Raw genomic sequence first — 24,816 nt, 5'->3', positions numbered from 1 at the left:
CCAAGCAAACAGATATCCACGGAAAGGAAAAGAGCATAAGTAGTGCACTGCGAGAAATCCAGTGTCCGCTTAAGAGAGGGAGCTATCAATATTCATCCCATAATCATTAAAATAAGACAGTATTTAGGTATATTATAATAACCTTCGATTTAATTTAAGAGATAGAAAAAAGAGTCCAGAGTCCGCTTAAGAGAGGGACTATTCATAGGTCCCTCTCTTCCAATCCAATCGATAGAAAATTATTCGAAAAATAAGGAAGTATTTGATTTTCCTGGATTAACTAGATGTTGATTTTTTACTCTACTACTAGACTAGAAAACAAATAAAAAATAAATAATTTATAACCACCGAAAGAGAAAAGGCAGTGTCCACTTAAGAGGACAAGCTAACGGTAAAAAATGTTATCGATTAAAAACTATCGGAACATAAAAGCATATTTCTTTGTTCTACAAACTATTATTATTTTTTTCAGCTTATTTTTTAATTAAATAACTTTATTTCTTTTTGGTCTCTGCATAAAATCAGATTAAATTAATTTTCAAATAATCGGATTATGGAAAGAAGCCACCATGTATGAATTTATAAAAGATTCGATATAGTTCTAAAAAAACCAAGTAGCCTTTGAAATAAGTGTCATGAGAAAGCAACCATCACAGTATTGTGTGAAATTTTCAAGAAGCACGTAATACTTACATTTAAACCGCTTTTAAAATTATATATTTTGTTTTCAAATCTTCGAGTGTTGGCCAATCGCGATTCTCCAATTAAAAGAAGACGATTGAGTGAGTGGCTTTTGCTTTTACTCTTGAAGAAAAAATTATTGTTAATAACAAAATTTGTTTGTGAAAATTAAAAGCAAAATTGTGAAAACAGAAGACCCGGAACAGAGGAACACTACTATACAGTACCAGGTGGGTGCAGTGTCCGATGGGAGTGTAAGTACATAAATATACATATATATTATATATGTATATATTGCCTGGCATATTGGTAACTGAAAGCAGGCAATGGCCTTCGGTCAATTGAAACGGTTCAAAGAGCGTTTGGCCTGCGGTGGTCTTTAGCCTTATTTGCTCTTCTCGGCTTATACATCTTATACATTATATTTCTGTTCTGTTTTTTTTTTTTTTTCATCGACGCGGCCATATAAATTTCACTCTGGCAAATGGTTTTTATTGGCAGCCAGAAAACTGACCTCGGGTCCCTTTCCTTTCGGACGACGGGTCTCTCCCGTTCAGGGCTGAGGCTCAAAAAGGTTAAATTTGGAAAATTGGTACGTGATTGGATTCAAAGCGCAAAATAAGTGCGTCAGTTGGTTCTTGGCACCCCTGGCCTCTTTTCCACTTAAGGGAATGAAGAAAAAAAAATAAAATATAGAAAACAAGAAGCCCCAATACTTCTTCTTTATTTTTTTGGCACACCACTTTGCCACGATTTGTAATAAGAATGTGTTTTTTATTTTGTGGTTGAGGTTTACTTTTTTTTTTTTTCTATTCCCCCCTTCTATTTGAAAAATTTGAACTTTTGCCAACCGAGAGAGAGGATGATCATGATGATATTAGTGCGATGATGACGATGGCAGGGATCCAAAATATATATATATTTATGTACATATGGCAGCCATATCTGACTGCTTGCATACAGACATTCGTGTATAGCCCCCATAAGTTTAAGTATTTGTGGTCTTGTGTTTGATTGCCGACCATAAAACGGTCATTTGTTTGTTGGCCGGGTCGGGCCGGGCACGGAGCACGGAGAGTTGGAAACCAAACCAAGACCAAACTGAACGAAACGAAACGAAACCAAATCGAATTGAACACCAAACAGAACTGGCAGCTAATAACTGAGCATTGGTTTTTGGGCTTTCACTGACAGCCATTTGTTTTATCCACCCACCCGGCGTATGCGTAATATTCGGGTGTCCTTTCGCCTTTTTGGGCCTTACAGGATGGGGGATGCATAAATTTCCCCAATGTGGTTATCATACTGGTTTCTTGACTGGAAAATGTTGGGAATTATAGCTAAAGCTTTAGAGTTTTTAACTCAAAGCTAAGTGTCCGCTTAAGAGAGGGGGCTATAAAAGAAAAGTGTTTTTCATACAAAATGCCTGAAATTAAAGCAGTATTTTATTCTTTGACTATTATTTATGTGAATTTGAGAATTTTAGCAATACACCTAAGTGTCTTCAACTATTTCTACCCAAAAAGCACATAAACATGACAATGGCATTCAGTTGAAAATGGAATCCCTTTGAAAAAGTATCAAATCCATTAGAGAAAAATGAAACTGATAACAGCTTTGACTGTCACCGTTTTGTTAAACAAACAAAACAAAAGTGTTTATACATATTACGAGTTAAAATAGGTCCTCAGTCCTCTGACAATACATATATGTATACCTATCGTGTGACAAAACAATTTTATTGTTTTTAATTAAAAAGTCATCACAATATTGTTGTTGGTCATATTTCCATAATTGCAAACTGCATATAAACTTATTTATCGCCAGGACACACGACAATTTACAGATTTATCTGTCAGGGATTCGTTGCTTTTATTTTGTAACTGTTATTGTCATAATTAATTGGCATTTATTATGCGAATCGCGCCCAAAAAAAAAAATATAACCCGACTGCATGATGAATGAATTATGGGGATATGGTATGGTGGCCACCAGATCAGATCGACGTCAGTACATCCACGTAACAAGTTATCCATTCAAATGGCGGTTGATTGTATTTAATCACTTAATTGAAGCTAATTAGAACCGCTAATTCAATGAGCATGGCTGCCATCTCTGGTTACGCTTCGAGCACCTTTTAATTAAGAGTTTAGATTTGGTTTACAAATTTGATTTAGACGGATGGTATAGGCCGGATAGATGGATGGATGGATGGATGGATGGCTTATCGTATATATCCCCTCCCCTATCCAGTTCAAATGAATCATATTTTCAAGAGTCCTGTGGCAGTCTGGCAAGCAGGAAGGCACTTTCCCGGGCAACATCATTAAATCACCGCAAAACTTCAGAAATGCATTTCATTTGAAAATCATGACCCACTCTCAACATTACAAATAACAAGTTGCTGGCTGTCTGATGGAGAATCCCTCCGAGAATGACTGAAGAGTGGCAGGGGTCAGGGGTCAGGTGGGATACTTAAAAAAAAAAACCAAGAATGAAAGAAAAAAATTACTCAAGTCAAGAATCAACGGACTGACGGTAAAAATGATGGGGGAAACTTAACCAATGGATACTCAGTAAGTGGATTTAGTTGATATAATTTTATATAAATGGTGTTGCATACTTTTTGGCTTCCAAGAAATGTTGAAAACATTATATTGCCTATTTTTTGGCTTCGAAATTAATGTTGAAAGTGTGTTGTGGTAAATTGTATTATCTCATAAAGTACCTTTATCAAAAAGGTAAACTCCCGTTTGAAATTCAGTACGGGTGTTGCCAAATGGGCGGCTTGAATGATGTGAAGGAGATCCTTGTGCCTGGGCCTGAGAGGCTGTGCGATTGCAATCGGCGGAGCTTCAACAACGCTTAATGTTGCCTACAATCCACAATGTCAGCCATTTATCATTCGCCAGGGCTCAGCTCAGCTCAGTTTACTGGCTGAATGACTGACAAACTGACAGATTGAGAGGTTGAGAAGCACAAACCAAAATTGGCGTTATGAACTCTCTCGTCTGAATAAATGAGTGAGTGGCCTATGCTACGGAAAGTTTAAGGCCAGAACCCACCCAAAAAAAAAATGAAGTGGGTCAGGTATATTCCTCAAAGCCTGTATATTTTCAGAACTTACCTTCATTAAAGTTGATGAAAATCTTTGTTTTTACGAGTATCTGAAAGTAAGAAAAAAAGAATACAGTTTAAGAATCTTTTTTTTTAATACAATTAAGACCCAAATTCCTACACCATTCTTTTTCTTTTATTATTTTGCTTTCTTTCAATTGCTATTGTAAGGCCGCATCTTTGCGCCTTAGTTGTGTTAATTCTTTTTAAGCCCTTAATGAATTTCGCGCTTTTTGTTTTAATTGCAGACACACACACCACACATACTTCATTGTCGGGACGAGAAAGCCTTCTGCGGCGAATTAAATTTTTGTTTTCTAGCCAGCCGATGATGATGATGTTGCCATGGGCATGGCTTTGCTTTCGCTTTGTCCGCCACTGGCTGCCATTCACTGATTAATTTAAGCGCCCTAGTAATGCATAAATTAATGTTAAATAACGGCCGGGCTGGCCGGCCAGCTGGCACAAAGCAGCTGACACCGTTCACACTAAGGGGGGGGTTATGGGTAAGAGGACGAAACTGCAACGGAATCAGATCGATTGAATATTCCTCTGAATTATCCAATGGCCTGTTCTGTTTTCTCTAACACATGTTTACACTGGACGGAAAATGTCGGGAAATAAATATATTATTTAATTTTAGTGTGGCCATAGTTTCCATAGAAGTTTTTAATATGTTTGGTCACATTGGATTAAATTAACAAAACTTGAGCTACTATAATATATGTGTAAATAAAAAGAAATTAGTTTAGTGTGACCTTTAGTGTGACCAATTTGATTAAAGGAGTATCACATACGCATTTGGCCACACTGGGTTGGTACAAAAATAATTTATACTTGAAAACTTTGTATCAGAATGGAATAATCACTTTGTTTTTCCCATTTTCTTTCCATGTAACCTTAATTATAATTTACTGGACGATGTGCAAGCATATTTTTGCCGCTTCATATGAGGAATGGGGCAATTCCGTGAATGTATTCAGCCATCTATCCATCCATCCATTTAGTGATTTCCTCATTTAATCATTTACCCATTTGCTCATTACTCATTATTCACAGTACAGAGGTACTTGGAAGCATTCATTTTCATTCATTCAACTGACAATTGCACATTGTTTGATGAAAATACTTTTCTTCGCATTCGAAAGCATCTTCTAATGCCAAATTGTAATTGAATTAGCAAGGAAATCGCATGAAATTAATGCCATTAAAGTGCATTCTACTTGAGATCTGCCAATCGGCCAAAGGTTTTCACAAAATTTCAATTCCATTCTGTCTGGGAAGGATACATAGATAGATGTATCTGAGTAGTATGTGCGGTCAGTTAGAAGTTTCAAGTCAAGCACATTTTCTGGCTGGGAATTTGTTCTTTGTTGGGGCCAAAGTTTCCGCTTTGAGTCCGCTTTAGAGAGAGAGATGCCTTTTGTGGCTCTTAGTCTGCTAATTAACTGCAAATTGCTTTTCCGGCTAAAAGCAAAAGGCATTTTGTTGCCACCTTTTTGCTTTTCATTCGAAATTGAACGATAAACCCAGGACATCCCAGCTCTTCTCCCTCCAACTCGAAATGGAAACTGAAGTGTTCAATTTCATTTGACCATCCTGTGCAGTTTGGTTTTTTATCCTTGTTTTTTTTTTCGGTGTGTCCTGGCCTGGTCCCTGTGGCCTTTTCTCTTAAATGGGTTGTCATGACAATTTCAAATTAAAATCAAATTTTGTGGCATCCAAAAACATTTTTATATCCGGTTCTCTGCGGTCATCCAGTTTTGAATACAAAAAAAAACGATGAGATTGCCGATTTGTTTTCTGGTTTTTGGCACAATCAATTAAATCTAATGATACGTCATTGGTCCTGCCTGAATGTCCTTTTTTGCTTATTTAATTGTTGCTCGTTTGCTTCTGAATTTTATTTTATTTTTGTAGAGAGTAACTATATAGCTAAGAATGTATATATTTTTTTTGAATTTAATTTCTAATTAACAATGTTAGGTCTTTGCTTGTAATTAATTGGAAATAATTGTCTTTCTTTCTATTTGATGTAGGGATTTCCTTTCCAAAAATTCAAGGCTCTTGTTTTGTTAATGATTTGGAAGAGAGGACTGCTCTTTTTTGTGTGGGCTTTTGGCATTTAATGCCATTTAATTAATAACACAACCGCCCATGGCATTCATTTATTTTTGGTGATTTTTGTTTCAATTACTAATTGCATCTGTTGTTGGGGAGATTCTTAAAGTCTTAGGCGATTATGATCTTAAACGGGAAATGAATTGCTCGGCGAATCTAAAGAATTCAAACAACAATGGCAAATGCGGAATGTATGACGGAATAACGAGAAATTCAAAACTCGAAAGCTGAGAAATTTGCATACAAAAGTATCTCAGATGCAGGAAAATTCTTTGACTTGCCAGGCTTTTTGAAAGTAGAGAGGGAAAAAAAAATAATGCTGAATGCATGCCAAGCAGAAAAAAGGTCCTTTATAAGGATATATATATATTTTTTTTATTTCTAGAAAGAAGGGCGCACACACACACTCACTCACATGACAATTGAAGGCGAGTCTGGAATACTATTAAATACACAAGGGAAGCTACTTTTAACCCAAATCTGCGGGCATAAAAGTCAGCCAGCCTTAAGGGGCAGTGGCTGTGGAGTGGCGGCGAAGGGTTAAGGTTTGGGGGAAAGGGGTTAACGCCCCAAAGGAATCGGCAGGAATCAGTAGGAACAGGCCACATATGAGAGCACAAATAATGCAGCCAGGGCGGACACGTGGAGCCTTGCCAACGAGGGGGCTATCGTGGGTTAACTTTTAAGGCGGGGAGTAGTTTGGGGTTAAGGAGTCCTGGCGGCAACAGCACTTGTCCTGACAGTGGCAGCCTGGCAGGCGTCATCTCAGTTTAGTTCTCTCATTGATATTAATGTCGGTTACTGTAGGTTGGATGAGGACTCCTGGAGGTTTTTGGTTTCGTTTCTTCTTAAGAATTTTAAAGCTTAGTTTTAAGACTTTTATTTCCTTTTAAGATTTAAATATCTACTTTATTATATAATGTAATTTAAACTTATTTTATTTTTTGTATTATTTGTATATTTTTAAGCCACTGTGGCTTTTGGCAAATGCACTTTTGAGGCACTTTGGCAGCTGCCTGGCGGCATTGGCTCCGATTTCGTTTTCGTTTTCGCATTCAGTTGCAGATTTCAGATTGCAGATTGCTTCGTGTGGCAGTGTCGTGATTAAGCCGCCATTTTATACAATATTTGCATGTGTGTGAGTGTGTGCCAGTGGGGGTTAGAGTGTGCCAGTGTGCCAGTGAGTGTGGGTGAGTGTCTGGGTTGGATTTTGTCGCCAAATAATGACATTCGCTATTTGCCAGTGTGGCAAAAGTCCGCCAGTTGCTCGCTCGTATAATACAGATATTACAATATGCGGATTATTAGGCATTATGCAGCCCCCTCTGCCTCTGCCAGCCCCCCTCTCAGTCGGCGCCTCTGTCTTGCACTCGTTTTACGCTCCGTCTGCCCGTTATTGTGTGCTAACAATTTCTATTCATAAAAGCGAGTGCGAGTACGAGTACGAGTGCGAGTCTGTGTGTGCATGTGGCATGCAAATTTATTGTGTACTTTTGCCGCCAAGTTGTGGCATGTTGTACCCCCTAACCCCGCCCCGCCCCATCCCTCTCCAAACCCCCCCCCCTCTGTATTGCCGACCCGCTGAAAACCCAAAGTGAGCTTTTGATTTCGGATTTGCATTTGCAAAGGCACTGGACTGGGATTTGGGTGCCAAGGTCTGCGAGTGTGTCATTAGCATCGCATTCTGCTGCAGTTGTTCAGCAACTTGAGTGGAGGTGTACGAATCTGAATAAGTCACCGAAAAACATACAATAAATACATATATCTTTAAGAGTCTCTCATATTTCTGGGTAGTACTTTTCAGTGGAAGACTAGGGATTCCTTCACTTCTCTCCAAAATTTTCTGGGGCGACCCCTTGCATAGTGGGGAAGTTTCATACATGACCCAGTGTCAAAGCCATATCTCGGACACTTCTCATCCGATTCTCAAAAGAAACACCTTAAACGATTTCGGAATCGATTCCCAAACATTCTGCATTAAAATTCTGCAACAAAATATTTTTTTCAAAATTTTCTTGGGAGAACCCTTTCCCATATCTCGGACAATTCTCTTCAAATTCTCGGAAGGCATACCTTAATCGATTTGTGGATCGATTTCACGTCATTTTGCATATAAATCTTGCTAGAAAATATTTTTTCAAAAGTTTTAAATTTTTTCCGGGGATACCCTTAAAATTCTGGATTTTGGTACTTGACCCATAGCTATAATACCCCATATCTATACCTTACAAGTTAGACTAGACTGAATACCTTAGACCTTGCGCTTTACTTTGAAAGATTTTCTAAGAATCTACATCAAAACCTTTAAAAGAAATTGTTTATTTCTATTTTTTTTATAATTTTTCTGATTAAACCCCTAGCAGTCGTTTTTATTTGGAAGGACTTCAAGGGATTTCCGAGTCAAAAGCATTCTTCTTCATTTGTTTGAACATTTTTCATTCGAATAACTGTAGTAATCCCTGATCCTTAAGCTAATGATTGCCTGCCACGCCCACACGCCCATACGCACACATCCCACCACACGCCCATTGGCGTGGCGCTTGTTGTTGCTTTTATTTGGCTTGTATTCATTTAATTTGTTTTGGAGGCCACGCTGCGTATACGCAATGCGAGTACTCACTTTGTTTCAATATGCATGAGTCCTGGCTCCTTTTCCACACCTTCCTCCTGCCCCTTATCCTTCTCCTCTTATCCGCATGTCTGTACACAGACACAGACACACACACATACATGGCGCAAAGTCACTTAACCAAATAAATTTTTGCAAAAAAAAAAAAACGAAAAATAAAAAGGGGATACGGTGCTACTACTACTACTACTACGATTGCTGCTACTGCTTCTGAAGGGGGCGTGGCACTTCTTCCTGTTGCTGTCGCTGCTGTCGTCTTTTTTTTTGTTGTTGTTGTTGCTGATGCTCAAGTATTTATTTTGCTTGAGTGCGCTACAGTTTTTAAGTTTGTTTGCACTGAAAACTCAAGGCACAACTTGCAAATATTCATTACAAACAAACACAAGCACACACACTCATACAAATACATATACAACTACAAACACAGTAGCGCTGTCGGGTTAAGGAGGGGGCGTGGCAGTTGGGAAGTAGTCTCGCCGTTTCTCTCGACAGCGCGAACTTAATGTGATTAAAATTGTATGGCTGTCGTTGGCTGTTTGCCTTGGTAAGAGAAGAAAAAAAAAGAGCGGAGCTCCTGGTGGCTCCTTTTTCATCCTTTTCCCCTTCATCTCCCTCACCACATCACCAGCATTTTCTCCTGGATTTCCTGGGAAAAGCAAGAAATGTTTCCAAAGATCTATGGGAAGCAGTTCGACGTTCGGCTACCCAAGACCCAAAATAAAATTAAGAAACTTTTAAATGGTAAAATTTTAAAATAAAAATGTCAGAAATTAGAGAAAACATTGAAAAAAAGCTATAAAGCTATAGAATCTTAAGTGTGGCTTTTAAATGATTAATTTTTATTAGGAATTGATGGAAACTTAGTTGTAAAAAAAAACCAATGTTTATTATAAATTTAAATAGTTATAGAGTAAAATAAAAATTACTATAAAGTCTGATCACTATAATTATGATCCAAATGTTTTTTGTTTTTATTTTTATACAAGGATCTTGTCTTTTATTTGAATATTACTGAACGGAAATCCTTTTTTGTATTCATATTTATTTTAAACTATTTACAATAATCTAAAACCTATTCAATAAATTTATTTAAAATTCCCGTAAGGTCTAATATGTTCAGGAGTTCTTATAAGTATAGTTCTTGAAAACAATGTGTTAAAAATATTCTATACAAAAAATACTTCGTTTCACAATAAATTTTCTTGAAAATTCCTAGAAACACTATTTGTATAATTCAAATTCTATATAAAATATATAGTTGCCAATGTCCTTGCTTATCCTGCAGGACCCTAAGCGAGGTAAAAACAAAACAAAGGGAAAACAAAGGCAAATCGTTAAAAGCAAGCACGTGCAATAAAAACAAAGTGTGGCTGGGTGGCTCTCCCCGTCAAAATAGTGACTCCTCAATCCGGCACTAACACTCACTTCCCAAAAAGGACTCACACAGATACAAAAAAAAACACACACAGACACCATGAACCAACGCACAGCAACACGGTTAACATCTTAAAGTGTGAAATTTATTTGGACCCGCCTGATTTTATATGGCGTTTATTTTGCGATCACATCCTGCCTTCGTGTATCCTGGCTCCCCTGCTTGCTGCTCCCCACCCGCCCCTTAATGGATGCTTAAATAAAATTTTAAAGCATTTCCAAATTTAGTGTTCAGTTTTAGTGTTTGTCATTAGTGTTTTTGGCAGGCGTTAAATATTTAATGGCCGAGACAGCGACAATGGAGGGTTGCGACGGTTCGGGACGGGACTGGATGGGAAAGGACGATGGCGACGACGACAAGGACACGATGCGTTTGGAAAATTTTTGCAACAAAGTGTTTGCGTTGTGTGGATAATTAATATGGCAGAAAGTGGGTGAGTGGGTGAGTGGTTGGTTGGCTTTTTAGTGGGTGGTTGGAAAGTGTTTACCCTGCCATAGAATGTTTACATTTTGCCAAAAGCTTTCTCCAACTTTTCTCTGCAGCCTGCGGTTCTGGCCCGGAGAAAGTTACTTGAAAGCCAATTATTGGCTGATAGGGTTTCCAGTTGGTAGTTAACTTTAAATTGTAATGGATAATGCTCTACCCGAAAGACTCAAGCCAGAAATTAGCCATCAGACATCAAGGCAATAACAATAAATGGTTTTTTTACTTTAAGGAATTATTTTAAATAATTATTATAGCTAGACTAGCAGGCCCTGCCATTTCTCTTACTTTTCCTTAAGACTCTATTTTATTTAAAAACCAGAACAGCCGTCAAGGACCTTAAATCCTAATCCCGAACAGCAGTTGCCACTGATTTTCGCCCAGTCCTAGCCCCTCTAGAATAAATAAAGAGTTCAATCTTATCGTTTGCCGTCCTTGTCTGCCTTTCATTTGCCGGCATTTTCTTTTAAATTAAAATAAATTCTTTTTTCTTTTCGGGGGGTATTTCGAGGCTAATTCACACGTGGGTGTTGGTGAGACAGTTTTTGTTGTCTACTTTTCAGGGCAAGGCGACTTTCGGACTACCCTCTCCCTTTTTGAATAAATTTTGGTCCAAAAAGTCATAACACAGGACTAAGCCATCATTTAATCAAGTTAACAAGAAGGCTTAGGCCATATTTTCGTTTGCTGGGCCACTTTCTCTTGTGGCTGGAGTGTTATTGGCCAAAAATACCCTGTCTAAGTACTTTGTCGAACAACAGCTGCCTGTCACTTGGTTGTCGTTTCCGTTTTGTGGCCAGAAAGGGCAGGCAAAAAAAAAACTTAATTTTCCAAGCAACTTCATCGCCTAAGATGTGACATTTTTCAATGTTCTCCCTTGCCCCCCGCCTGGCTCAGTGATTACCATTTGAAATACGTGCCTTTGTTGCTGCTACACTATAGCTGTTGTTGTGCCACTAATTAGAATAAATCTAAATTACCCATTCTGCGGCATTCAACATAATGACTTTTATGCGCATGCTTAAGCTCGCAATTATCCACAGCAGCCAAAGATTAAATCGCGACAACCCAAGGCAACCCCCGAAAGCCCCAAAAAAAAACCAGACGAATAGTGAAGAATGGGTTCTGAAGAGAACAGAGCCTCCTCCACAGCCAACCCGCCAAGAAATCCCCTTTTATTGATACGCTTTCTTTATTTTTAGGTTGAATCATCAACCAAGAGGCCTGCCTGGCTGCCAGCCTGCCATCCTGCCGCGAAAAGGCTTAAAAACCACAAAAATTACAAAGCACTCAATATGCCTTGAAAGGGTTGCTGTGGCGGCTTAAGTGAGGCATAAGAAAATAATTAAAAAACCCGGAACAGAAGGCGGTTTTATGCCGCAGATTGTCGAATATTAAATGCTCTGTGATAAGCCTAAGGGTTTTCGAGGAGAAGACTTCCAAAAAGAGGTTTTAAAAGATATTAAAGTAGGGTGCTCTATTTTCCATCAATAATATAGGAAATTTAACATTTCTTAATTAAAAAGTGATGGCTTATGGTTTTTGGAATTCAACTTAAATTCAATAAGATATTCAACCAAGAGTTAGAGTTTTTCTTTATTTTTTTTGTGGCATCAAGGTTAGGTTGGTTTTTTTTGTGCGGCAACCCGCAGGAGGAAAAGAAAAAGAATTCGACCTCAATCTCGAATATATAACGTATACGCCACCACGTACAAGAAGGCAGCTGGAAGAACGTGTTCTGTTCTCTCTCGAGTCTTGGATCCTTTGTGCACGCATCCTTTGCCAAGGAGCAGTGGCAAAAGGGTCTGCGGGTTGTGCCTTTGTCAGTGGCCTTAGCCACAAATACAAAAACCGGAAAAAAAGGCTTGCCGAATAAAATACGAAATATGAAAAGGCAAACAGCAAACGGCAAACGCCAAAAGTGAAATGTCAAGCGAAACCAAAGGAAACTGCAAAAGGAAACGAAATTTAAAGAAAAAATAAGAATCCTTTAAAAAAAGGGCCTAAAAGAAGCTGTTTCTCCGGCAGGACTCTGATTTTCAAAGTCACTCTGGCAAATAATAAATTTCACACACTCAAATAGGCCAACAACGAGAGAAAAAAGTAAATAAAATAAAATCAAATCCAAGGAAAAAGAAAAGTCTCTAACCACGAAACGGAAGCCTTCAAGTCAAATCATTTTTCCACTGCATTACCAGAAAAGTTGACCTTACAATTGCCATACTTATTCATTTAACAAAAGGGATATATTTTGCAAAGCAAAGATACAGGGAGAAAAAATCAGGGGCGTTCGTCACAAAAACTGAATTTTATGGGAGGTTTTTGTTTTCTTAAAAATATAATGGAGTAAATTCTTAAAAGTTTTTAAGTTTAAAAGACTGGGTAGTTTACAACATACTTCTACAAGAATTAAAAATAATTCTTCACTAAAACAATTTAGTATTTTAAACTAAATTCGTAACCTTGCTGTAAAGCATTTAGAAAATTCCCTTTTTTTTAATGTTAAAGTATTTGGTGTTTTTAAATATAAGAATCTGATCTAAAGATATTATTAATAATTATTATTTGTTATCGTCACTGAAATAAAAACATATTGAGGCAAATTCGTCACCATGCCGTAAATAATTTAGAAAATGAGTTTTTTTTTATTTTTCCCAAAACTTAGTAGTCTTTTTTCTTTCCCACAATATTTATTAGACCAACACTTTGCTGGAAACCCGAAACAGATGACAATGGTCACGATTCTGAGGCCCAAATGAGCTTACTGAAGATTCCTATCGCCCTTTGTCTGGCACTTGTGTGTCGAAAATCTCGAACGGCCGAGGCCATATCACCATTTCCCCAAAAAAAACTAAACCAAGCCACTTGCCACTCGAAAAAACAAAAACTAGAAGGATGAAAAAAAAGGGGAAAGTATCTCCTCGTACTTAAGGGAAAAGAAAGAGCCCAACGAAATCATGTTAAGAAAATGCCTTTTTCTCATCAAGTGCCTGCCACTTCAGTTGGTTAAACTTGCAACATCTATTGTCTTGAAAATGGCATGGTTTTTAGAAATAGTGGCCCTGAATTCTAGACTAGCTACTGGATTTAAAGCTTGGTATTTGTGATAGAGCTAGTTATAAACTGAAAATGTATGATTTTTTCGTCGATATTTTCAAACGAAATTTGAGTGGTTTAATGCCTGGATGGATGGCTGGCTGTTTTGGGTGGTTGTTGGTATGGGTGGGATGTGGAGCTGGTGTTTTTTGGGGTGTGGGGCACAGTACACAGTACAGTTGCTGAGACCGGACCGCAAATATTGGTAGCCGCATGGCAGCGAACGCAAATAAGTGATGCATTTTACATGCAACTGACGAATGGGGACACGACTCGACGGGTGGCGTTTCAATGTTATAGTGGTTCAGTTGGATTCAGCGGGTGGTTCAGCAGTAACAGCAGCAGTGGCAGTGCCAGAGTGGTGTTTCCACCGACAATCTGTCTATGCAAGACATGTGCCCGCCGTGTGCTGGAAAATTATTTGCTATAACGTAATTAACATGATTTATAGACGAGCACACAGCAAATAGCCAAAGGCGAAACCGGCAGGATACATTCGCCACTCAGGATGTCAGTATCTGTCAGTATATGTATCTATAGCATTTTGTATCTGTATCTGTATCTGTATCTGTTAGTGCCCAGTAGTGTTTGTGCAATCGTCTGTCATGGCAACGACAACAAATCCAATTGACAGCCCCCGACTTCATCTCCAGTTTCAGTTTCAGTTTTCGTTGATAAGTCAAGAGGTTCTCCTCGGGAACCTCCGGATGTCTGTAATTGATTAATTTATATGGTGTGAAGTGGGCGTGGTTAGCCAATCCTTGACGGTTCTTGACAACCAAACCGCTATCGTGTTTTATTCAGGCGTCTGGGTTCAAAGTTCAATTCTAAGTGTAGATATCACCGATTGAAGTAAATAATTATGATTAAATGAATCCAGAATCTGGTACCTGCTACCTGCTACCCCATCGGTGGTCGCTAATAAACAATTCGAGCAGCAGGACACCGGCGAGTCTGGACCATATTGACAGAATTGGAAATAAAATTAATTTTAATTTAATTTTATTCGCGTACATTTATGTGTAATCAAACTGAATATTGATTACCCCCCACCATTCGTGCTGCAAAACTTTGGCAGTAATTTTCGCGATTGACGTAATTGTGCGATATTGTCGATTGGATTGTCGATTGTTGGTCGGTTGCTTTTTTTTTTGCCCACCTTTTGATGTTTTCATTGGGCGCCACTATTACGTATTTGCACAACGTATGCCAATCGTAAATATACCAACTCCCCATACAGATATCCCCGCGTATATTATATGGACTGTGTGTATATAAGAGGTGGCGCTATGTGTGCTTGCATTTCATTAAACATCCTACGGAATCAATATAAACATGGCATTAAAGAATATACGTGTATTTCTATCTATACGCCCAGGTACAGTGAACTTCCCTCAGCAAACAGTCAACAATGCTGAACTTTTCATCTCAAACTGAATGCTAATTGATGGTTCCTGAATGGATGTGTCTGTGTTTACTCGCAGGTGTTTTTGTTTCATAGGTTTTTTTTAGGATTTTAGTGGCTATGTGAAGGTATATCGAGATTATTATCTGTACTTTTTGTAGAACTTGTAAATTTATCGATTTTTATCAATAGTTATCGACAAGGTTCAATTTTTATTCACAAACTCAATGCAAATTGATGGTGGTTGAGGGAATTTGTCTATTTTTACTCATTGGTTTTTGATTTATAGGCTTTTAAGGGCTTTGTAGAGAGATATTTAGAGATATCGATAGTATCGATAAATGGTAACTATCAGTATGTAATAATAGTGAAGTTAATCGGAAAGCACAAGCCTTTTCTAGCATTATGTGCAGTTTGCATGTGCAATTGAAATTGCTAAAATAATGTTATCGATTGTTATCAATAGTTTGTAAAATGGCTATTAAGAGTAAAAGTACTATTTATGTGCCCTTTGCTTTAAATAAAATTTTAGTGCCATAAATCTTGTTGAAAGCATATAGTAGTGGCTGTCATGTAGCTTTCTGTAGGCTGTCATTTTCAGGGCAATGTTTCTGTTTAATGTTATCATGGAAGCGCATTCATGGTGGTTTGCTTTCTCTGCTGTCTCTACTGTCGCTACTTTCTCCGCTCGCTCTGCTTTCTCCACGCTCCTCAGTTTGGTATTCTCCACGCAAATCCTTCTTCTCTGCCCAAGAGCCATTTAACACTCGTCCATCTATCATTCATTCCATCCAGCCGCCCCTCATCCCATGAACTGCATTCCGGCGCTTTTGGCCATCATCATGTCAACATGTCTGCATATATCTCACTTGGTCCTAACCCTCCTCCTCCTTACTGACCCATTCCTTTTTTTGTGTTTCTACCAAACTGCACGTCCCTGCCTAGTTAATTGTTTAACTTTGGCTTCCAAAAAAATAAAAAAACTACAAAACTTGCCTTCCAACTTCAAACGGGTTTCAATCTTTTTTCTTTCCAATTTTTTCCAGCATTTTTGTTCATCCATTTGTTTTTTGCGATTTTTTTTGTTTTTGTTTTTTTTTCGCAAACCACTGCAATTAATTTCGAAACAAAAATTTGTAGTTGTTTCTACTGCTGATGCCGTCGGCTATTTGTTTCCTTGCCATTTTGTTGTATTCCTCGACTCTCTTCTTATTTTTTTGACATTTTTTTTTTTGGGTATTCTGTGCTTTGCTTTTTAGGTTTTTGGTTTTTTATTTATTTTTTTAGGTGTGTGCTGGGTTTTGGTTTTCATTTTTTGTCTTGCCTTCTGTGTTTCTGGTTGGCTTGGCCCAATTTGAAAGCAATTTTTTTTCAATATGACACCCCCGAGCGTCATGTGATGCGAAAACTAAAAACTAATGCCAAAGCATTCTATATATGCGAGTCCGTGGCACATACTTTTACAACAGACTATGAACCGGCACTGCGAGAATATTTTTTTCGATTTTACAAAGGATATTTCGAAGCTTAACAGAGTCTAAGAGAAATATTTCTTATACTTTTTCTCAGTGTCTAAATGTTATTGCTGGCATTGATTGTGTTGTTGTTGTTGTTGTTGTCGTTGCACAAATTGCTTAAGCCACATTGTGGCACTTGGTAGTTGGGGAGGGGCGAGGAGGCGGGGGAAGAGAAAAATTGGGGGAAAGTTGCCTGGCGCTGGGCGCCCTGCGGTATGCTAAGATTTATAGCTGCAACTGCTGCAGACTGGAAGAGTTGATGTTGCAAGTGCAACTACTGCTGCTTTTTCAGTTGTTGTCGTTAGCAAAACAATTTTGTGAAAGTTTGAGTCATGCTACCAAATCTGTCCATATATATAGGGATACTATATGTATCCTGAAAGTATCTATAAATTGAAAATTAAGGACATGCTTGTTAGAAGAACCTGTCTCTATATTTTATGTCCCTCGATTCTTATACATTAATAGTTATATTTTAAATTTAGAGAATCTATTGTTTATTAGAGTTTATTATTTATTTTCTTTATTTATTATATTTTAGAGTTTATTTTATTTATCTTATTATGTTTATTAGAAAGGGAAAAGAAAGAAAAACCATTTTCCAGCACTGATTTTAGTTTTTTATCGAAGCTCTTTTATCGATTGTTATCGATAGTTAGTTAGTGTTATCGATATTAAAATGTTATTTCATTAGAATTTTTTGTATAAATTTGAATCATTGTTTAATGATTCTTAATCATTACTTAAGCTGCTTCTAAATAATTATTTATAATTTAAAAACTAAAGACACATCAACGCTTTTTATTTTAAGCCTATTCATGTCCTATTTTTATACATTATTATTGTCACATTAAATTAAATTAAATATATAATTCAATTAGCTGCATGTGTCAGCCATATGTCCGCCCTTTGCTGCGATATTTTCATTTCTTTGTGTTTGGCTTGTTGTAAATGGTAATTTAATTGCAACTTTGTCACTCTCGGGCGACATTTTTGCGCCACATCACAACACAAGCTTTTTAATCAATTATTTAGCCTCGGCACTTGCACTAATGGAAATTGTTTGGTCAATTTTTTTTTTTATATTGTTGCTCGCCTTTTCGTTTTCCGCGCAAGTGGAAAACTGTAAACTGAAAACTGATTTTTTTCAAGTATTTCTCGAGTGCATTAATGTGAATGGCGCTTGCGGCCTATCAGGGAAATTACTTCCGAAAAAGGAATACTTGCAACATGTTGCACCAGCTGGCCGATAAAGTGTACATTTTAAGTACAAGTAGTTGTCATAAAAGGGCTATTAAAAAATGGCCAAAAGGAGAAGGTTACAGGCATTTTTGGGGAGGTTTGTCAAGAGAATAAATTAAATAATGGTTTTTTAAAAAAATGAAATGCTTGCAACTACCGGGAACAATAGAAGATTTTTAAAACAAGTTATTTATATAAAATAGTAATTAATTTTAATAAGTAACCACTACTGAATGAACTGTATCCTATTGAACTCCATAAGTACCAGGTATCGTTATTTTTTTAAATAAAAATCTCGTTTCAATCCCTTCAAGTCCTCTCAAATTTTAAACCTCATTTCTGACTAAATTTGTAAAAAAGAGATTGAAAAAATATCAACAAGTTGGCTGCTTGCACTCCTAGTTGCAACACTTGCAACTTGAGAACACAAAGAACCGCAATTTAAAACTATTTAAACCTGATCAATGATGCCGCCCATCAATCGCGGGTAATACTTTGTTCGAAAACTTCTTTAACTTTACGGCCATCGATATGCAAAGAGGTGGGAAGTCCTGGCAAGTCCTGGGAAGTCCTGCCATCCTGCTGCCGCCACCGCCGCTACCGCCACTGCTGCTGCTGCTGCTCATTTTGAAGTGTAACCAGAGTATTAAGATACTCGCTTTTCAGCCAAGCAACACTCTTTCTGCCATGGCTAAAATGCATTAATCTTAGACACAAAGCCAGTAGGACGAAAAAGGAGGAGGGTTGAGGAAGGGGATGTTGGCGGGAAGGGGGAGGACAAAGGACCTGCCAGGCGATATCGATGTGAGCAGCTTAATGTCGATGTCGCTACTGTCGCGGATATTGCAATTCGATGGAGTCTCCAGCCGAGAAAATTACACTTGAAGAAATAATATTATATTTTATTGTATATATATTTTTAAAATAAAAAATGTTAAGGATTCTTTCTCCAAGTGAACTGTGCTTTAGCAACTACTGCCTCTTGCACCACAGCAACAGGATAATGGGCGTGCCTGGAATGAGGGGCAACTGGCATGGTAGGGGGCGTGGCATGCCTCATGCTATGTAAACAAAGCCCCATGCACTTGAAGCCCCCCTCGCGCAAAGTTTACTCTTCTTTTTTTTTATTTTTCATCTTCTGCGGCTCTTCAGGCTCCAATGAGAGGGACGGGGCTCGCCTAGTTGAGTGGTTTCATTGGGGTTTTTAGTTAGCTCCCCCCTTTATTCCACTCTCCTCCATGCAACCCCCCTCCCCCCCCCCCCCCCCTTTTTGTGGCAACATCCTTTCATTGTGAAAATAGTTAGAACGCAACGCGGATGCCTCAAGATAAATGCGCAACAAATGCAGTTTGTTGAAGTCAATTATTGTTTAAGTAGCTTAATTCGTAACTCACGGCCGAGGCAAATGGAAAGGCGTTACGGTAGTGGTATCCATCCCAGATACCCAGATACCCAGACCCGGATACAGATTCTGGGACTCGGATACCCGGATACCGGCTGTGCCAGTAATTGAATTTACGAATGATGGGTGGTGGGTTAACTTTTCTAACTACTCTGATGGCAGAAACAGGAGGCAGCCGGCATCCATTGATCGAAGGGGAATTTTAAGTTTAAATTAATTTGCCAAAGTTGGCAACCTGATAGGATGCTGAAAATTATGGTAATTGGTTGGATTTTATAGACTTGAGAGGAAAGAGAGAAATATATTAAGGTTAATAGTTAAATATATGTATACGTTGTAGGTAAAATAGGGTAATAATTAACAATTAATTGAATAAGAAAAATCTCTATTTCCTCTAAAATATCCTTATTTAATCCCAGTTTACCTTGAAAGCTAACAAAACTTCTATGGTCTTCAAATATTTGATTTTCTCGGCCTTTGTTTGGCCAAACTTTCGAGAAAATCTTACCACTTTTCCCAGCTCACTTCACAAAACTTCAAATGCAGGAAAATGCCGGAGAGAAAGTAGCCGGGAGAAAGTAGAAAAGAGAAATGCACTCCAAGTAAAAGTACTTTGTCAGTCATTCCATCAGAACCCACTAAAAATTTGATCTCAGTTCCTCTTTTTTTTTTTTCCTAAAAGCAACTCAAGAAAGGAAAACTACTTAGGACTTTGGCACATATGTATATCGGGGATATAACTATCTATATACTATAAGAAGAGGATAAGTAGAAAGCTTATTATTTGAGAGGTGGTGGGGTGGAGCGAGAAAGTGGAGCTGATATTGATAAAGCCAACGAATTAATTCAAATGTTGGCTTTACACATGAGGCCAACACGAAACGAGTGGGGCAATAAATCTATTTATTTATGTAGGCCGTTTTACCTGGCCATCTACAAGAAAGAAAAATTCAGCCAACTTTCTCCCTCCGGCACTCTCGCTCCACGATATCATTATCATCATTCGGCCTGTCTTCTGACTGACTTCGATGAAATATTACACTTCATATGGCATGCATTTCATTTCCTCATAATAACGCCACAAAAATGATATCCACATAAAAGTTTTCATATAAATTTTCTTGTATTTATTGGAGATGAGAATTGGGTTCTGGGTTTTAGGGTTTCAGGGTTTCAGATAAGTCTGGTATAATAATTTTTGATAATGTGATTGAGGAAGTTTTTATCAATAGTTCTATGATTAAAACTTAATTAAATATAAGGTCTAGAGTTGGAGTTCTTGACTGGTACTTTTAATTCTAACTATTTTTCAAAAAAATTTTCAAAGTAACCTTTCTCTCTAATATAATATAATTTTTATATAATTATATTAATATTATATTAATATAAATTTTAATATAATTTTTAATACCATTTTTATAACCCTTAAAAAATAGCTTATAATATATTGTTATTCTATATTTAACCCATAAATCCCGTCACTTTCTAAGCCTCTAACGATTAATTTATAGTTCCATCCCTGATTGGACTCAGGTGGGCGTCCGTCCTGCCCATATGAATGTGCATATATCCTCTGCAGATATTTGTATTTATAGAAAAGTTATGCACATATGTAGTTCAGTTATATTTCAATTCAGATTTACTTCTATAATTCATCAAGTCGGCAGCTTTTTGTTCGCTCTCTTTGGGCTTTTTGCCGGGCGATGGGCGATGGGCGATGTGCTATGGTTGGTGTGTTTTTTTTTTCTTTTTGGGCTTTTGGTTTGAATTATTGATAGGGCCAAAAGTATATCCGAGGATAGAGAGGGTGTTTGTATGGTGTGTGTGTGTGTGTGGGGGGGGGGGGGCATGAATGTCTTGCATAATTCATTATGGCACCACTCCCTACCGCCTTTCAATGCGGCAGGACTCGCTTGCTCTGTTTAGGCATATCAGGATCAGGAAAGGAAACGGAAAAAATGCGAAAACATAATAAATTCGTGCTCAATTTTCGTTAGTGGATTATGCCATATAACACACTTTAGCTCCACAGTTTTTAGCATAATAAAGCAGTCGACTGGAAAAGGGGTGTTGCCAGGGGTGAAGTGGCACGAGCGGCAGGAGTAGAAGCGGGAGAAGGGAATGTTTTGTGGCGCCTTGTGCATCCTCGTAGATAAAATTGACGCTGAAAATGTTTCGCTTGTGTTTCGCACAATTTTTTTCCTATTTTTTTTCGCTTTTTTTTGTTTTGTATCTCATTTTTGTGCTGTGAGTGTTTCGCCGAGTGTCTGAGTGTACGCGTGCAGATAAAGATACACGGTCGGGATGCATATGTATAAAGCCGAAAATATATGTATTTCGATTCCAATGGGATTCCGAGTGGCGCAGATGGGCTAATATGATATATATCCGACTTTGAATCCTCGGGGCATTTGCCATTCGCGTTGATAGATGTTTGCCGAAAGGAGCAAAAAAAATAAAGGAAGTCAAATAATGCAGAAGGCAAAAAAATATTAATAAAATCCGTGGAATTGTTCGTACATACATATATTCGCAAGTTATGGCCGTGAGATTAATGTTTGTGTTTTAAATCATTTTTTTGGACGAGTTTTTTTTTAATAAATTTTAAATTAATACTTGCACTTGAATGAATTTTTTAAATCAATTTAGTTAAGTTTTTTTCATTTGCGTTAAAATTGTTTTTATTAAGAGGTGTTGATGAAATTTCCATTTTTTAAAAAGACAACACTGCGTATGAGTAATTATTTATAAAATATTAAGTATACGTCTTGTATTTTTTTCAACAAAAAGTCTAAGTAAGATTTTCATTTAGAGAAGCCAACTAGGCGTATGATTAATAATATCTCGACAAAAATTAAGTATACGCCTGGTACACCCATAGAACCTGATTAATTCCTGATGTCCTTCAATGGCCGAGTTATTTATTTCCTCCATAAACTGGCCAAGACTGATCTCAACTGTCCAACAACTGTCACAAACTCTGCTAATCGTGACCACAATGGGGCATGCCTCTAAGCAATCGAGCTTGCTTGCCCCAAAAAAAAAAAAATGAAAGTGGCAGGGGGAAGGAAAAAGGATACGCAAGGACAGCCCGCTGGGTCATAAATCCTAATTGGCTCAAGTGCTCGGCAGGCCTGCAATTTGACTGTTTTCCTGCCACTGAAGCTGCCACTCCCCCTCCAGCTTTCTCCAGCCACCTCGCCCTCCTGTTGTGACTTTGTTGTAGTTATTTTTGTTGTTTTTCTCTTCGCATTTCGTTGCACAAAGAAAGTTGTACGTTGTTTACGTAAAGGCGTTGCAGGCGTCTACCATATAAAGAGGCAAGAACACAATGAGAAATGAAAGAAATATTTTTTTAAAAATATATAACGTTTTAAAATCTTATTTTCTTCAAAGAAAATGCCATTAAAACCCACTTTAACCCCAGATAATTCTAATAGTACTCTTATAAATATTTATCTCAGTGCATGGCCATAGGGAAAATGGATTCCAAAACTAAAGTTGCAGATGGAGACGTTGGAAAGCGAATCCAAATCAAAAGCAAATCTTGTTACGACGAATTTCAACTACTGTGCGGCCGAGTTGAACAAAGACGGCCAGACGAAGGACTCACGCCGGACGAGACTTGCCAGGACTTCAGGGAGAACTGTGGCAAGGGTGGGGAAGGGGGCATGCTGCATGTTGCACAAAAAGAAACGCGCCTGGATAAACACAATGGGTCGCCCTGGAAAAAGAAAAAGAATGGAAAGGGGGTGGGATCACTAATTTACTTAAAGGCAGCCGCGCCGAAACTGCAAACAAATGACATTTAAAGTGCAGTGAAAAGTCGCTAACTAGCACGCCACGACGACAAGACGACGAAGGACATCAGACGAAAGGACGAGAGGGCAAGGGGAGATCCGGCCAGGACACGACCAGAAAATGAAATGCAAATACTATTTACAAAAGCCAGAAATAAGTGCCGAACAATGCAGTGGCATTCACGCAGCTGGGCCCAAAGGAAAGCCGCAACTAGGGTTGCACTGAGAGAAATTATAGGTGTGAAATAAATATCGAAATAATTTTGAGATTTAAGATAAAACATATAGAAACAAAAATGTTAGTTTAAGAAAGAAGGGTATTTTTGAAGTCTTTTTTATTATATATATTTTTTTAATATTAATTTATAGGTGTTTTTTAGGTATTTATTTATTTTTTTATTTTAAATATAAAATAATAAGTATGTTTATATTAAAAAGTATTTTTACTTATTTTCTTAAATTTAAATGGTTTGCTTTGTTTTTAAATTGTACTTTTTATTGTTAAACTGCTAACTTAAAATCCCTAAAACTTTTTAGATTTTTAACCAAAATACAGTCTAGTTAAGACTTGTATAGAAAATATACATTTATTTCTATAAGTTCTATAAGTTTTGGGTAGAAAGGATATAGTTTCTAAATTGTTTCCAAATAAAGTCACAAATATTTTGTTTTAAAATTAGTTTTCTTTTCTTGAGGGCTTCTAACATTTTCTAAAAATGAGGCAACTAATTAAATTGGAAAATAATATTTTTAAGTGCATTTGTCAAGAGCCGGGGGCAACGTTAAAGCCACTAACAAAATTTGCTTTGTTGCCGCCTGTCGCTTGTCGAGTGTTTTTGGCTGCTACGGCGACTGCCTGTTTCTGCTTTTGACGCAAAGTCTTTTGGCCTGGCCAACAAAACTAAAAACACAAAAAGTCGCAATCAAATGCCCATCCTGTCACACCCCAGCCAGCCTCCAGCCTCCTGGCTCCCCCCCCAAACAAAGCCACAAAATGCGTGCATTCAACTGCATTCCGACCCGGAGTGAGAGCGACAAGAGTTTTCCTTCAAATTTTCTTTTTTTTTTTTTTGTGAATTTTTCGGTTGGCTTTTCCTGGCTGGTTGGCTGACTGTGTTCTTGAGGTTTTCTTCCAGCTTGTTGCCTGTGGCCTTGTGATGCTTGTGTTTTGGCCATGTTTTTTTTCTCCCTCCCCCTCTTTTTTTTTTTTTTGGCCATATAAAAATTCCATGGCAATTGACTCAGTTTCCTTGAATGCGATTTTGTGGAAATCGCTGTCAGTTGAAACGATTGGTGACTGGTAACGACACACAGGACTCACAGGACATACAGTCACTAAGCTGCTAACTAATCAAAAAGAAATCAGAATCAGAATCAGAAATATGAACTGAATTGTATATTGAATCTGAAAATTGTTTCCACAAATTCGATTGCCAAACTATTTACAAGAAAAAGTGATTTTATTTTTTAGGCAGAAATCAAGTTGTGTTTCTTTTCCGCCAAATGTGAGTGTTGGTGTGTGTGTGTGTGGGAGTGGGAGTGTGTGTCTTTGGCATTTAATATCCTTTGGCGTTGATGGCGTTTTTATTTCTTCATCTTTTGTTCGCTTTCCTTGGATTTTTTTTGGGGGAAAGGAGGAGAAGCAGGAGAAGGACTTTTTATTTTGTCGCTTCAACTTTTTAATGATCTCCCAAATTGCTTATTTCCTACATGATGTCCTGGCTGGCAGCAATTACGTCTAAGCATGTGTCAAAAGCTGTCGTTATGTGGGTGAACACTACACTGAGAAAAATTATTAAGGGGCTTACTAAAATATACTATAAGACATTATAATATAAGAAATCTTTTTCATTAAAAGCAAAAAATATAATAGAAAAGAAAACCTTTT

At 37.7% G+C, this 24,816-nt stretch overlaps 1 long non-coding RNA gene across 3 annotated transcripts; it reads left to right on the top strand.

Moving 5' to 3' along the window:
• The first annotated feature begins 625 nt into the window (after nucleotides 1–625).
• On the top strand, nucleotides 626–23,020 carry LOC26514321. Of its 3 annotated transcripts, none has more exons than XR_006507580.1 (3): nucleotides 626–782; nucleotides 857–935; nucleotides 22,593–23,020. It is a non-coding gene; the product is annotated as an uncharacterized LOC26514321 (long non-coding RNA). The 3 variants fall into 3 exon arrangements; XR_001408537.2 differs by lacking the exon at nucleotides 22,593–23,020 and adding an exon at nucleotides 1,183–1,384 and having other exon boundaries at nucleotides 857–911; XR_004310459.1 differs by lacking the exon at nucleotides 22,593–23,020 and adding an exon at nucleotides 1,183–1,384.
• Nucleotides 23,021–24,816: the final 1,796 nt, after the last annotated feature.

Source organism: Drosophila ananassae, chromosome XL (assembly GCF_017639315.1).
Source record: "Drosophila ananassae strain 14024-0371.13 chromosome XL, ASM1763931v2, whole genome shotgun sequence".
NCBI lineage: Eukaryota > Metazoa > Arthropoda > Insecta > Diptera > Drosophilidae > Drosophila > Drosophila ananassae.
The sequence above is the reverse complement of the archived record's forward strand: the minus strand, read 5'-3'. Positions and strand labels throughout refer to the sequence as shown.